The sequence below is a fragment of the Capra hircus genome, unplaced genomic scaffold, assembly GCF_001704415.2.
Source record: "Capra hircus breed San Clemente unplaced genomic scaffold, ASM170441v1, whole genome shotgun sequence".
In the NCBI taxonomy this organism is placed as follows: domain Eukaryota; kingdom Metazoa; phylum Chordata; class Mammalia; order Artiodactyla; family Bovidae; genus Capra; species Capra hircus.
The window spans coordinates 1-15,317 of NW_017195709.1; the positions used below are offsets into that span (position 1 = coordinate 1).

At 42.7% G+C, this 15,317-nt stretch overlaps 1 pseudogene; it reads left to right on the top strand.

The window, feature by feature from the left end:
• The first annotated feature begins 5,288 nt into the window (after positions 1-5,288).
• Positions 5,289-14,899, top strand: LOC108634971 (annotated as a pseudogene).
• Positions 14,900-15,317: the final 418 nt, after the last annotated feature.

The window sequence follows — 15,317 nt, forward strand, 5'->3', positions numbered from 1 at the left end:
GCCATTTCCTTCTCCAATAAATGAGAGTGAAAAGTGAAATTGAAGTCGCTCAGTTGTCCGACCCTTCGAAACCCCATGGCCTGCGGCCCTACCAGGCTCCTCCGTCCGTGGGATTTTTTCCAGGCAAGAGTACTGATGTGGCTTTCCATTGCTTCTCCAGCTTGTGTGCTTTCCAGCTTGATCTACTCAATTCTTTGATCTGCTCAGTTTCTAGACCTACTCATTTCTTGATATTCTAGCAAGTCTCCTCTTTGTCTTGGATTAAGTTTTCTCTTTCTCTGGATGGTTCCCTTCAGCAAACAGACTGACTACAGTGTGACCTGTCGTTAAAAATCCATCTTTTGGTGACACATGTTCTTCTGCTGCTTTTATTTCATATTTGCTTATTATAGACTTCTGCAGAGTTGTTCCTAGACTTTGTTATCTCGAGTTGTCTCATTTTCCTTTAAAGCCACTCTTGTCAAGGCCCGCAAGTGAAATTTCAATGTTTAACTCAGTGGTCAATTTTTAGTTGTTATTTTATTTAATTTATTGGCAGCCTTTATCAGAGTAGTTTATTTCCTCCTCCCTGAAAAAAATGTTTCACTTGGATTACGGAATGCTTCTCTTTCCTGCTTCTCTTCCACCTACAGTTCTTCCCACATACAATGTGTGACCTTTGTGTCTGGCTTTATTCAGATGTCATATTTTCTTGTAAAACATTTTATTTATTTAGCTTTGTGGCATGTGGGATCTTAGCTCCCAGCCCAGGATGGAACCTGTGGAGAGTCTTAAACACTGGATCTCCAGGAAAGTCCCCTAGTTTTGTGTACTTTCAAGATTCATCCCATTTCATGGCTGTATAGCAGTGAATGTTTTTGTTTTATTTTTATGGCTGAATATGGTATATGAATACGGTAAATGGATTCCATGCAGTCCATTTTGAGCATATAGCACAGTTTGTTTATCCATTCGTCAGTTAATGGATAATACTTTGATGGTGTACTCTTTGTGGCTATTGTGAGTAATGTTGTTGTGAACACTGATTTTGCATGGACTGAACATTTTCAGTGTTTATGGATAGATACAAAAGAGGGAAATTGCTGCATCATATGGCTACTCTATATTTACTTTTTGAGGTACTTTTGCAATAGTGGTTGTACCATTTTACAGCAATTACCTCAGCAATATCTGAAGATTCCTTTTCTCCACATCCTCTGCAGCACTTGCTATTATTTGTCATTTTGATTGGGTGTGAAGTAGTATGGGTGTGAAGTAGTATCTCAGTGAGACTGATTTACATTTTGCTAGGGGCTTCTCTGGTGGCTCAGAAGGGAAAGTGTCTGCCTGCAATGTAGGAGACCTGGGATCAATTCCTGGGTCGGGAAGATCCCTTGAGAAGGAAATGGTAATCCACTCTAGCACTCTTGCCTGGAAAATCCCATGGATGGAGGAGCCTGATAGGCTACAGTCCATGGTGTTGCAGAGTCGGAAATGTCTATTCAAATTCTTTTCCTGGTTGTTAAATGCTTTTCTTTTTTAATTGTTGTAGAAAACATCTAACTTAAATTTTTACCTTTTAACCATTTTGCATGCTAAGTATTTCACACATTTTCATCAGCCTTTTGGAGAAAGAAATGGCAACCCACTCCAAATCCGATGGAGAAGGGCACCTTGTGAGCTTTAGTCCATGGGGATGCAAAGTTGGGGCACAACTGAGTGACTAACACATATACTCACACATAGTGACAGTGTTGTTTTGTTGTTGTTGTCATTGTTTTAGCTGTGCTATGCAGCTTGAATGACAGTTCCCTGGTTGAGGATCATACCCAGGCCCCTGATAGGAAACCGTGGAGTCCTAACCTCTGAACTACCAGGGAATTCCTTATCACATTGTTATGAAACAGATCTCGACACCTTTACATCTTGCAAAATTGAAACTCTGTATACATCACCTGTCCCATTAAACAACAACTCCTCTTTTTTTCCCTGTTTACCTAGACCATGGACTCGATCATTCTTTTTTGTTTCTTTGCTATTGCTTGACTATGTTAGCTATTTCATACAGGTAGAAACTTACAGTATTTGTCTTTTGTATGACTGGCTTATTTCATTTAGCTTGATGTCTGAAATGATCATGCATGTTGTAGCATGTGACAGAATTTTCTTTATATGGCTAAATTAATGTTTCATTGTATGTATATATCACATTTGATGGACATTTAGATGCTTCACCTCTTAGTTGTTGTGATTCGTTCTGCTCTGAGGCATGGCTGTGGCAGATATCTCCAGACACATGTTAACTTCTTTTGAATTTATATCCTGAAGTGGAATTGCTGAATCATGTGTCAGTTCTATCTTTTAATTTTTTGAGGACCCTTTAAACTGTTTTATGTAGCAGTTTGCACCATTTTAAAATCTAGCCATAACACACAAGGATCCAGTTTCTGTACGTGCTTGCCAACAGTTGTCCTGTCCTTTCCTTCATAGGAAAACACAAACACATATGCACACACAATTTTTTTCATACCCTTTTTTTCCCATTATTGTTTTATCACAAATTATGAATATAGTTCCTTGTGCTATGGCAGTACGATCTTGTTTGTCTATTGTATATATTATAGTTCGGCATCTGCTAATCACCAGCTCCCTATCTATGCCTGCCCCACCTTTCACCTCTTGGTAATCACATAGTTGGTTCTCTATGTCTGTGAGTCTGTCTCTGTTTCATAGATAAATTCATTTGCATCATATTTTAGAGTCCATGTAAGTGATACCATACAATATTTGTCTTTCCCCTTTCTTTTTTTTTTTAATTTTTATTTTTTACTTTTATTTTATTTTAGCAACACTGTATTGGTTTTGCCATACATTGACATGAATCCGCCACAAGTGTACATGAGTTCCCAATCCTGACCCACAGCCCACCTCCCACCCCATATCATCTCTCTGGATCATCCCTGTGCACCAGCCCCAAGCATCCTGTGTCCTGCATCGAACATAAACTGGCGATTCATTTCTTACATGATAGTGTACATGTTTCAGTGGCCATTCTCCCAAATTATCCCACCCCTCTCCCTCTCCCTCAGAGTCCAAAAGTCCGTTCTATACATCTGTGTCTCTTCTGCTGTCTCACATACAGGTTTATCATTACCATCTTTCTAAATTCCATATGTATATGTTAGTATACTGTATTGGTGTTTTTCTTTCTGGCTTACTTCACTGTGTATAATCGGCTCCAGTTTCATCCATCTCATTAGAATTGATTCATATAAAGTCTGCAAGCAATAAATGCTGGAGAGGGTGTGGAGAAAAGGGAACCCTCTTACACTGTTGGTGGGAATGCAGTCTAGTACAGCCACTATGGAGAACAGTGTGGAAATTCCTTAAAAAATTGCAAATAGAACTGCCTTATGACCCAGCAATCCCACTGCTGGGCATACACACTGAGCAACCAGAATTGAAAGAGACACATGTACCCCAGTGTTCATCACAGCACTGTTTATAATAGCCAGGACATGAAACAACCTAGATATCCATCAACAGACAAATGGATCAGAAAGCTGTGGTACATATACACAATGGAGTATTACTCAACCATTAAAAAGAATCTATTGTCTTTCTCTTTCTGACTTCCTAAGTATTCTTTTTAATGCTAGTGTAGTATTTACTTAACAACATTTGTTGCTACTGCATAAAATGTGATTGACTTTTAAAGTATTTGTCTTCTCTTCTGCAAGCTTTATATTAATTCTAATACTTGTGTTTTCTTCAGGATTTTCTATATACAAAAGTATGTTATCTCCAATATACTTTGACTTTTTCCTTTCCATTCTGAAGGCTGTTTTTTGTTTTTGTTTTTTTCTTTTCTTTTTTTTTTTTTAAACAATAGCAACAATTCTATTTTGTTACCTGATTGCTCTGGTGTTAGAACTGCCAGTATAATCTTGAGCCAAAGTGTGTAATAGACTTCCTTGTGTTGTTCCCAGTCTTAGAGGGAAAGCTTTCAGTTTTTCATTATTAAGTATGATGTTAGCTGTGGGTCTTTTACAGGTACCCTTTGATTGAGAAAGTTCTCTTCTGTTCTTAGTTATTAAGTGTTTTTTTTAACCCTGGTTATGAAAAGATGCTAGATTCAGAGAAATGCCTTTTCTTCAAGCAGATGTGTTACTTGTTTTATTGATTTAAAATGGCATAATGTTGATCAACTTTCATATAATGAACCAACTTTGGCATACCTCCATAAATCCCATGTGATCATGGTATACAATCTTTTTTATATGTTGTTAGATTTTGTTTGCCAGTATTTTGTTGAGGACTCTTTCACCTGTATTCATAAGGGATATCGGGTGTGTGTGTGTGTGTGTGAGATGTCTCTGTCTGATATTGGTATGAGAGAAATACTGGCATCACTTTGCCTGCTATGTGGGGAAGAGACCTGTGGCTTAAAGGATGAAGCATTGTTGGATTTAGGTTTAGCCAGGATTAGAGGGAGAAATTTAGGATATATCAGTGTGGAATTGGGGTGAGATTATCAAGAGAACTCATTCTCAATTTCCTAGGCCTGTGTTAAGTGCTTGACATTGAATTATGCTGTTTGTTAAGTAGGTATAGATAGATTATACTTTGAATTTCCTACCTATTTTCTTTGTTAATATTTATGAAATTAGAATTTGTGAATCAGTTGTAGTGTGCATTGAAGATACATTTTCTTCCAGTTTTACTACAAAACAAGATGCCATTGAATAGCTGATGCCTTTTAAAAAGAGCTATTAACCTTAAGTCTAAGAAATAAGCATGTTTGTCCTTAAGACACAGAAACACATTTAAAAGTTATAAATTTGCCCAAGAAGATGCAACTGGTGTGTGGTTAACTTAGAATTCCAGCTTAATCTTCTTTGACTCAAAAGTCCATGTTTCTAAACGCTGTACAACAGTGCTTTTATAAAAAAAAATACTTGTCCTTTACATGTGATTTCACCTAATGATCAGTAGTCTTGTTTTTTTTTTCTTTTATTTTTTTTTAAATAGAAGAGATTACAGTGAACAATGGACAAGGCTATGATTCTAGAGACATGTAGACTTGTAGTCGTAGGTTTTTCAGCTGTCATTGAGTCTCGTTGACACTCAGTGTCTTTGTCTGTAAGATAAGGGTGTTTATAACTACTCTAGAGTTTTGGAGATAACCAAATAGCCCATTTTTCTGTACTTAACTAATATGCAGTATGTTTATACTTAGGTGGCAGTTTGTATAAAGGAAGCACTGGGACGTGTGCCGCACCCTCTAAGAATAAAAAAGTATTAAAAATATGGAAATACAATGTATGTTATGTGAAGAAGAACAAGAGCCAGAACTACAGAAAAGCGAGGGAGGAACCAAACAAGTAGGTGATGATGATGATGAACTGATCTTGGTTGGAGTGGAAGATGTAAATGAAGATGCTGACGTGATCTTTGTTGGGATGACCTCAGCTTCAAAACCAGTCGTCTCAAACATACTGAACAGAGATACCCCAGGTTCTTGTTCAAGGAGAAAAAGCTATGGTCACTTCAGGAAAGGTAACGCTCACAAATTACAGCCTGTTAGTCATGTGACTCCTACATCAGAAGCAAAGACTGTCTTGCCAGTTTCTGACTCCGAATCAAGATCAACAGATAGTCCTATTATTATTGAACCTTTGTCTCAAGCTGATTATAAAAATATTTCACCAGAAATAGTGCCTAATAGCTTTTCAAAAGAGTCATGTTCTTCTTTGATTACCTTCACAAGTTCATTGCAGCATCCAGTAGAAACAGCGGTTTCTGGCAGGAGATATGAATAAAAGTCCTCATGTATCAAAGCAACTTTCCACTCCATGAAACAAATAGCAGAAATCCCAAAAGGCCTAAGCTCAGTGATGGCATTATAGGGGAACACTCTTTAGGTTTTTCCCCTTCAGGTATTTTTTCATACAGTGACCACTCAGCAAAGCACACCAGACCGTGTCCATACCTCACTAAGCCACGCTCAGAATGGAGAACCTTGTCCGACACCTTTTCCAAACGACAGTGTTCATTGCAAGCCTGTAAGACCTTTAGGGGAAAATGGACTGACAAAAACTGATTTTCCAAGTTTAGCAAGTCCAAACAAGATTGTTGATCCCACAGAAGGAAATCTGATTTTGTTACTTCGTGACTTCTACTATGGAGAGCATATAGAAGTTGGGCAGCCAGAACCGAAGACCCACACAGCCTTTAAATGCCTCAGCTGCTTGAAAGTTCTAAAAAATGTCAAGTTTATGAATCACATGAAGCACCATTTGGAGCTTGAGAGGCAGAGAGGTGACAACTGGAAAAACCACACCACCTGCCAGCACTGCCTCCGCCAGTTTCCTACTCCCTTCCAGCTGCAGTGTCACATTGAAAGTGTCCACACTCCCCAGGGGCCCTCCACAGTCTGTCAAATCTGTGAGTTGTCCTTTGAGACAGATCAGGTTCTCTTAGAGCACATGAAAGACAATCATAAGCCTGGTGAAATGCCCTATGTATGCCAGGTTTGCAGTTACAGATCATCATTTTTTACAGATGTGGATGCACATTTCCGAGCATGCCATGGTAACACTAAGAATTTACTTTGCCCGTTTTGTCTCAAAATTTTTAAAACTGAAGCACCATACAGAGGTCATCATAGAGGGCACTGGGAAAAGAGTTTTCACCAGTGTTCCCAAATGTTGGCTACGGTTTTTAACTTTCAAAGAGAAAAGGGAGCACAAGACCCAGTGTCATCAAATGTTTAAGAAGCCTAAGCAGCTAGAAGGATTGTCTCCTAAAACAAAAGTTGTTATTCAGGTATCACTGGAACCCCTGCAACCAGGATTGGTGGAAGTAGCATCCATTAATGTGAACACATCTGATTCTGAATCATCACCCTCCATGTAGGAGGTCAAAAAAAGAAAAAAAAAATAGTTAATTCTGCTTTCAGTAAGTCTGAAGCAAGTATTTCAGTCAAAGTTAAAAACCCCATTAAAAACAAAAAGATCAAATTGTAGCATTATTCAATAATATCAAATATAGGGAAACTGATGGGTAATTTATGTGATTTTGTTTTAAATACAGGAAGTACAATTTTGTTTGATCCGCATATTGAGATGTTATTTCAAAATCTGTTATCTGTTTTTCATATAATTGTCTTAACATGTAAAAAGAATGTGTGCATGTGTGTGTGAGAGAGAGAGAATGAGAGAAGTGGAGAAAGGAAAAGTAACAACCTATTTTGGTATTTCATGTTACTTGTAAGTTCGAAAGCTCTACTATACATATAATCTGTAGAGTGTTTTAGCAACGTAATTTTCAACTGTTTTAATTCCTTGAAGATCTCAGTATCAACTATATAGCCAGATTTGAATGTCACTCTCTGAAGTGCCTCTCAGGCTGATCTAAGATAATCTGGCTCTGGAAGCATGCAGTGGAGAAGTTGACGGAGAAGCTATGATGTGAGTTTGGACCAGACACGGGATTTAATCAGTGAAGAGCTGTGGCTTCTTTTCCCAGCTGAGGAAGAGGCATACATTCACTCCAGGCATAGAGCCAAGGTAGAAGGAACACTGTCTCAGAGTGTTTTTAACTAGCCCAGGGACATCTCAAGGAAGCCAGCCGTTAAAATGCCTGTGTTTGGTGAGAGAGCCTTGCAAGCATCAAGCAGGCCCTGTGTATCATTGACTGCAGTTGGAGAAGCAGAAATAATTAATAGAATGAGACCTGGTGCCTGTGGACTTCCTGTTGAGTGATCAAAAGGGGAATTTGATTCATTCTGTCCCCTTTGTCATTTGGCTGGCCTGTAGTCACAATGTGGTAGGCATATCTGTGTCAGACACAGTAGCAAAGCAAGTTAAAATTCCCAAAGGAGAAAGAGCTTTGATGTCCACTTTGATTTGTGCTGGACCCATAGTTTTAACTGAAAAGGATCAAACACAGGGAATCTGTTCAGCTTTTGAATTGGGCTAAATTGAGTTCTCTTACCCTTAAGCTACAATGGAGTTGTCCAAGAATAGTAAATATAGTGGATAAAAATAGTCTAGGGTGATTAAACCCTTTTTAGAACTCGTCCTTACCTTTTCCAGTTACATGTGTCTTACCCTAGTTGAACACGTGACATTTTCAGTTTTGTATCTTATCTTGCCTTGGACACAAATGTAGAACAGTTAACAGCTAATTCTTTGCGTGTGTAATTTCCCATTGTATCAAACAATTGAGTTTCAGTCTTTCTTGAAAAGACTCTACAAATGGACATCACCAGATGGTGAACACTGAAATCAGATTGACTATATTCTTTGCAGCCAAAGGTGGAGAAGCTCTATACAGTCAAAAAAACAAGACCAGGATCTGACTGTGGTTCAGATCATGAAATCCTTATTGCCAAATTCAAACTTAAATTGAAGAAAGTAGGGAAAACCATTAGACCATTCAGGTATGACCTAAATCAATTCCATTATGGTCAAACAGTGGAAGTGAAAAATAGATTTAAGGGACTAGATCTGATAGAGTGCCAGATGAACAATGGACAGAGGTTCATGACATTGTATAGGAGACAAGAATCAAGACCATCCCCAAGAAAAAGAAATGCAAAAAAAGCCAAATGGCTGTCTGGGTGAGCCTTACAAATAGCTATGTAAAAAAGAGAAGCAAAAAGCAGAGTAGAAAAGGAAATATATTACATCTGAATTCAGAGTTCCAAAGAATACCAAGAAGTGGTAGGGAAGCCTTCTTCAGTGATCAATGCAAAGAAATAGAGGAATAAAACAGAATGGGAAAGACTAGAGATCTCTTCAAGAATATTAGAGATACCAAGAGAACATTTCATAAAAAGATGAGCTTGATAAAGGACAGAAATGGTATGGACCTAACAGAAGCAGAAGATATTAAGAAGAGGTGACAGGAATACACACAAAAACTGTACAATAAAAGATCTTCATGACGAAGATAATCATGATGTTGTGATCACTGACCTAGAGCCAGGCATCCTGAAATGTGAAGTCAAGTGAGCCTTAGAAAGCAGCACTACTAACAAAGCTAGTGGAGGTGATGGAATTCCAGTTGAGCTATTTCAAATCCTGGATGATGCTGTGAAAGTGCTGCACTCAATATGCCAGCAAATCTGGAAAAGTCAGCAGTGGCCACAGGACTGGAAATGGTCAATTTTCATTCCAGTCCCAAAGAAAGACAATGCCAAGAATGCTCAAACTACAGCACAATTGCACTCATCTCACATGCTAGTAAAGTGATGCTCAAAATTCTCCAAGTCAGGCTTCAGCAGTATGTGAACCATGAAATTCTTGATGTGCAAGCTGGTTTTAGAAAAGGCAGAGAAACCAGAGATCAAATTGCCAAAAACTGCTGGATCATGGAAAAAGCAAGAGAGCTCCAGCAAAACATCTATTTCTGCTTTATTGACTATGCCAAAGCCTTTGACTGTGTGGAACACAATAAACTGTAGAAAATTCTGAAACAGATGGAAATACCAGAGCATGTGATCGGCCTCTTGAGAAACCTATATGCAGGTCAGGAAGCAACGGTTAGAACTGGACATGGAACAACAGACTGGTTCCAAATAGGAAAAGGAGTACGTCAGTCTGTATATTGTCACCCTGCTTATTTGACTTCTATGCAGAGTACATCATGAGAAACGCTGGGCTGGAAGAACCACAGGATGGAATCAAGATTTCCGGGAGAAATAGCAATAACTTCAGATATGCAGATGACACCACCCTTACGGCAGAAACTGAAGAGGAACTAAAAAGCCTCTTGATGAAAGTGAAAGAGGAGAGTGAAAAAGTTGGCTTAAAGCTCAACATTCAGAAAACGAAGATCATGGCATCCGGTCCCATCACTTCATGGGAAATAGAGAGAGAAACAGTGGAAACAGTGTCAGACTAATTTTTTGGACTCCAAAATCACTGCAGATGGTGACTGCAGCCATGAAATTAAAAGACACTTATTCTCCTAAGGAAAGTTGTGACCAAGCTAGATAGCATATTCAAAAGCAGAGACATTACTTTATCAACAAAGATCCATCTAGTCAAGGCTATGGTTTTTCTAGTAGTCATGTATGGATGTGGGTTGGACTGTAAAGAAAGCTGAGTGCTGAAGCATTAATGATTTTGCACTGTGGTGCTGAGAAGACTCTTGAGAGTCCCTTGGACTGCAACCAGATCCAACCAGTTCATTCTAAAGGAGATCAGTCTTGGGTGTTCTTTGGAAGGAATGATGCAAAAGCTGAAACTCCAGTACTTTGGCCACCTCATGGGAAAACTTGACTTGGAAATGACTCTGATGCTGAGAGGGATTGGGGGCAGGAGGAGAAGGGGACGGCAGAGGATGAGATGGATGGATGGCATCACTGACTCGATGGACGTGAGTCTGAGAGAACTCTGGGACTTGGTGATGGACAGGGAGGACTGGCGTGCTACAATTTATGAGGTCACAAAGAGTCAGATATGACTGAGCAACTGAACTGAACTGAATTGATCCAAAATAATAGAAAAGCAATACCTAATATTAACATAACCTAGTAGCAGAAAATGATACTGTGTTCTCTACACAGAGTCATAATGGAAAAAGAAAAATATATAAGGGTAAAAAATGGGAACGGAGGTCACAGCACCCCACACAATCCAAATTAAAAGAAAAAACAAATACCCATATGATTATTGTCAGCTACACACAGGCACTTTCCATCCACCTCTACATGGATTAAATGAGGTGCTGCAGCACCCCCTGAAAGACCACCACCCATGCCCCCACCCCACACACACCTATGTCTCTTTGGCAGCCATACCACCATGTCACCGAGACGATGTCACTGATGGAGGGACCCTGCTCTGAAGGGATGCAGAATAGAGGGACCACCACAAAGGGACCCTCAGAGCAAAGGGACCCCTGTTCTGCAGGACTCCCAGGCTCTGGTGGACCCCATCCTGCTAGCTCCCTCCTCTGGGTGTGAGCTCTTAAGGCCAGGCTGCAGGCACCTGATACAAGCAGGAATATAGTTTGCCCAAATTCAAGCCCTGGCTCTCTGCCAATCCAATCCCCTGAGGAGGATTCCAGCAACCAGTAACTTCCCAGGAGGAAGCAGTTATACAAGGCAAAAGCTGTTCTTGACAGCCTTTTGTCTTCTTGGGAGGACCAGCCTGGGAGCAGAAAAACCAGGAATATGAGCGCCCCTCAAGTGCAGGTACAGGAAGGCAGTGGCCATCTGTCCCCCCCAGATGGGCCCCTGCTCCCACGGGCACCTGGGCCCAGGTGTGTTTTCTACCCCGTCCTGCATCAGTCCCCTGCCTAACGTGTGTGCCAGTGACAGGACCACCATCAGTAGGGTGCACCCTCCCTATAGACAGGGCCCCCACCATTGACTTCTCTCCATCCTCCACAATGACTGCCTCCCACCTGGCTTCTCTTCACCCCATAAAACCCCCAATACACCCTGGAGAAGCACTATAGGGGAAGGGTGTGAGTGCTTGTGTGAGTTCTTCAGTCACTTCAGTCATCTTGAATGTAACCCCCATGGACTGTAAACTGCTAGGCTCCTCTGTCCATGGAATGTACCAGGTGAGATTACTACAATGGGGTGCCATTTTTCTCCTCCATGCAATCTTCCCGCTCCAGGGATCAAACCCGGGTCCCCTGCATTGCGGGCTGATTCATTACTGTCTGAGACATCAAGAAAATCTCCCCGGAGGGGGTGCCAGGGCGCAAACGCAAACCCACCTCAGAGGACATGGGAACTCAGCTATTGCTTATCTGGGACTAAGAAGGACCTCTGGTGTCAGCTCAGCATCCACCTGTGCCCCTCTCAGCTCCTTCAGCCTCTGTGACTTCAGAAGGTGATGCTGTTAGTCCATGGGTCCTCATTCTGGCTTCAGGCTGGTTCCACAGTAAAGTTGTGTCCTTTCCTACCTTTCTGGGAGGCTCTCAGGGTGGAGAGGATCTACTGGAGGAGGGTATGGCAACCCACTCCAGTATTCTTACCTGCAGAATCCCATGGACAGAGAAGCATGGAGGACTACAGTCCCTGGGGTCACAGAGTCAGACATGAATGAGCGACTAAACAATTCTGCTTTACAGCAGATTTGTTCTTACTCAATCCCATTTCCCCTACAGGGATAAGGACACTATCCCGTGTGGGTTACACTAGTGGCAGGAGTTGGGTCCAGGGCCTGGGCATGCCCACAGACCCTCACCTGGGTGGTGGACCACTTGAGCACTGCAGGAAGGGTGACACATGGCAGCACTTTGCCCACAAACTGCAGCAGCCTCGACTCCTTGTGAGTGATGGGTGACTTCTTATTCAGGCAGTATGTCATTGTGCCATGGATCCCTGCAGGCAAATCAGGAGGGGGACACGTCACCTCCTGAGCCTGTCTTCTGTGCCCCCAAGCCACCCTAAGGATGCACAGTTATAGTGGCATGGGGCATGAGGGAGTCCCGAAAGTCATATCAACCTAGTCCTGGGAACTGAAGCTTGTCTTGAAATGGGCTCTCTGCTGATGGGAGAAAGTGAAAGTCAATTTATTTAAGGAATCCAGTTTTGGGACAGGAAATGCTTAAGATGGCTTTTGATTTTATGGTTTGTTGTTTCCCAGGTGGTGCTCATGGCAAAGAGCCCATTTGCCAAAGCTGGAGACATAAAAGATGCAGGGGTGATCCCTGGGTTGGGAAGACCTCCTGGGAAGGGAATGACAACCCACTCCATTATTCTTGCCTGGAGAATCCCATGGACAGAGGAGCATGGTGGGTATTGTCCATATGATTGCAGAGACACACTGAGCACAGACAGACCCTCTTTAGTTACAACTACTTTGAAATTATTCGTACTATTTTCAGGCTTTTTGTGAAACCAGTGTTGTGGTCATTTATTTATGGTCATTTTTGTGTGGTTTCATTTATTCTTTTTCCTTTTAAATCTGTGTGATCTGTTTCAGAGACAGTGTGGAGAGGTTCACACTTTAGCAGTCACCTGGAGATAATCCAGAAATCCTTCCCTTCCATCTCTGAGCATAGGTTTGGACTAGCTTTATTTCTCTCTCTCTCTCTCTCTCTCTCTCTCTCTCTCTCTCTCCCTCCCTCCCTCCCTCCCTCCATCCCTCCCTCCCTCCCTCCCTCCCTCTCTCTCTCTCTCTCTCTCTCTCTCTCTCTCTCTCTCTCTCATGTATTTTCAGGGTCAAGGGATGGTAAGGAGGATTTACAGGTTCGTAATATAATTTCATTTGATGATGTTTTGGAATAGTGGATGGATGGATGAGTGGATGGTCGGTGGATGGATGGATTGATCAGTGGATGGATGGATGGATGGATAATGGATGAATGGATTTATTGATGGATGGGTGGGTGGTTAGATGGATGGATGAGTGGATGAATAGGTGAGTGGGTGGATGGACAGATAGGTGAGTGGATGGGTGGGTGGGTCAGTAGCATGTGGTCAATGCATACAGTGGTGTATGACTCAGCATGAAAAGAAGTGAAGTTCTGACACAGGCTACCTCATGGATGGACCTTGAACACACAATGGTCAGTGAGAGAAGCAGACACAGAAGGACACATTTTATGTGCCCACTTATAAGAAATGTCCAGAACAGGTAAATTTACAAAGACAGAAGCAGATGAGTGGGGCCCAGGCTTGTGTGGGAGGCATCACGAGTTATTATGTAAGGGATACAGAAAGATAATGGCCAAGGGCTCCTCTGTGGATGGAGGAGGACTGAAAACTTGGAATCCTCCTCCTCGTGGGGCTCTCATAGGCTTCGCCATGGAGAAGCACCCAGAAGGGCTAAGAGACTGAGTCCACAGTACCCTGTCTGCTCCAAACCCTCAATGGAAGGGCCCTCTGGGTACCCCTCTTCCCAGCGGGGTGGGGTGGCCAGCATAGACCCCCACAGCTGTTGAGAGGGTAAGAAAGAGTCTAAAGCTGCCTTCCATAGAAAATAGCACTTGCTATTTATCCAACTGTCCATGTGTACTGCCAGCGGGCAGTGCCCAGGGTCACAGAGCCAGAGCAGGCTCCAGTGTCCACATGAGGAGTACTGGTAGAGAATGGGGCACGTTTGCTGATTGAGGAATTGAGCAGGGTGCTGTCTGGTAGGAGTCCTCCACTCCCAGGCCACGGTGCCTTGTGGCCACCCCTCTGATGGCCTGAGCACACCAGTGTCACCCTGGAAGTGCCCACCTGCCTGCTCACCACCGAGCATCCCCAAGATGCCTGCCCATGGATGAGCTTTTTAGAACTTTTTGCAACCAAACTGGCTGTAGTCAGAGGTTCCTCATTTTAATGAGATAGTTCCAGTACCATTTATTGAATTGTTTGGGGGCAGGTGGCCCCCTTAAACTTTGGGCCCTCCAGGCTTAAGTACAGAAGCTGCTGCACAAGCTCTGATGGAAAACGTGGTTGGAAAGGTAAAGGTTCCCCAGGAGTAGGAGAGAGTGGCTGAGAAAACACAACCCTGCCCCCCAGGGTAGTTAGCCTGTATCCTGAAGGCAGGCTCTCAGGGGTTCACCTACCTTCCAGGTTGAATGGGATAAAGTGGACAGACAAGGGAAAGTGCTGGTGTGTGTATGTATCTGTGTGCAGTATGTGTCCATGTGTTTGGTGTTTGTGGGTGTGTGTGTACACATGTGTGTGTTAGTGTGCTTGTATGTGTGTGTGTGTCTGTTCAGTGTGCCTGTGTGTACCTACATGTGTGCATGTTTGGCACCGAGGCTTCCCACACTCGGACCCATCTTGCAGCTGCATCCCCACTGAGCCGAGCTTGCGGGGCCTCACCTGGGATGGAGAGGTAGTGCAGGGGTAAGTCCCAGAGCCAAGAGCTCAGCACTGACATCCAGTCCACATTCGCCTCGGTGGCATAGGAAAAAGCCGGGCAAGCTCACCTGCCAGTTCATCGGAGGCTGAGCCTGGGAAATCTGAGGGAGGAAATGGGGCATTGCAAAATTAAAACAGGGCATACAGAAGACCCAGTGCTGGTGGTGTGGCCCTGGGAAACTGGAAACTGCAGATTTCTCTCCAAGAGAAAGGAGGATGGGATGGTGGAGAAGGGAGAAGAGCTCTGCAGACAGAGAGACTGAGACAGAGAGAAATGGACAGAGACATGAAGAGAGAAAGACAGAAAGAGATAGAGGGGAGAGAGAGACCAGGAGATGAAGTGAGGGTTTGAGGAGTAACAAGGGAGCGGGGAGACAGGGACCAACAGATGGACCCCAGCAGCTCAAATCTGTTCTAGGCTAGATCTGGTGTCCCCATCCAGAGGATCCCCCTCCCTCATGCTGTGCACCAACCCCCTCCTCTTGGGCTTGAGAAGGGCCCAGTTGAG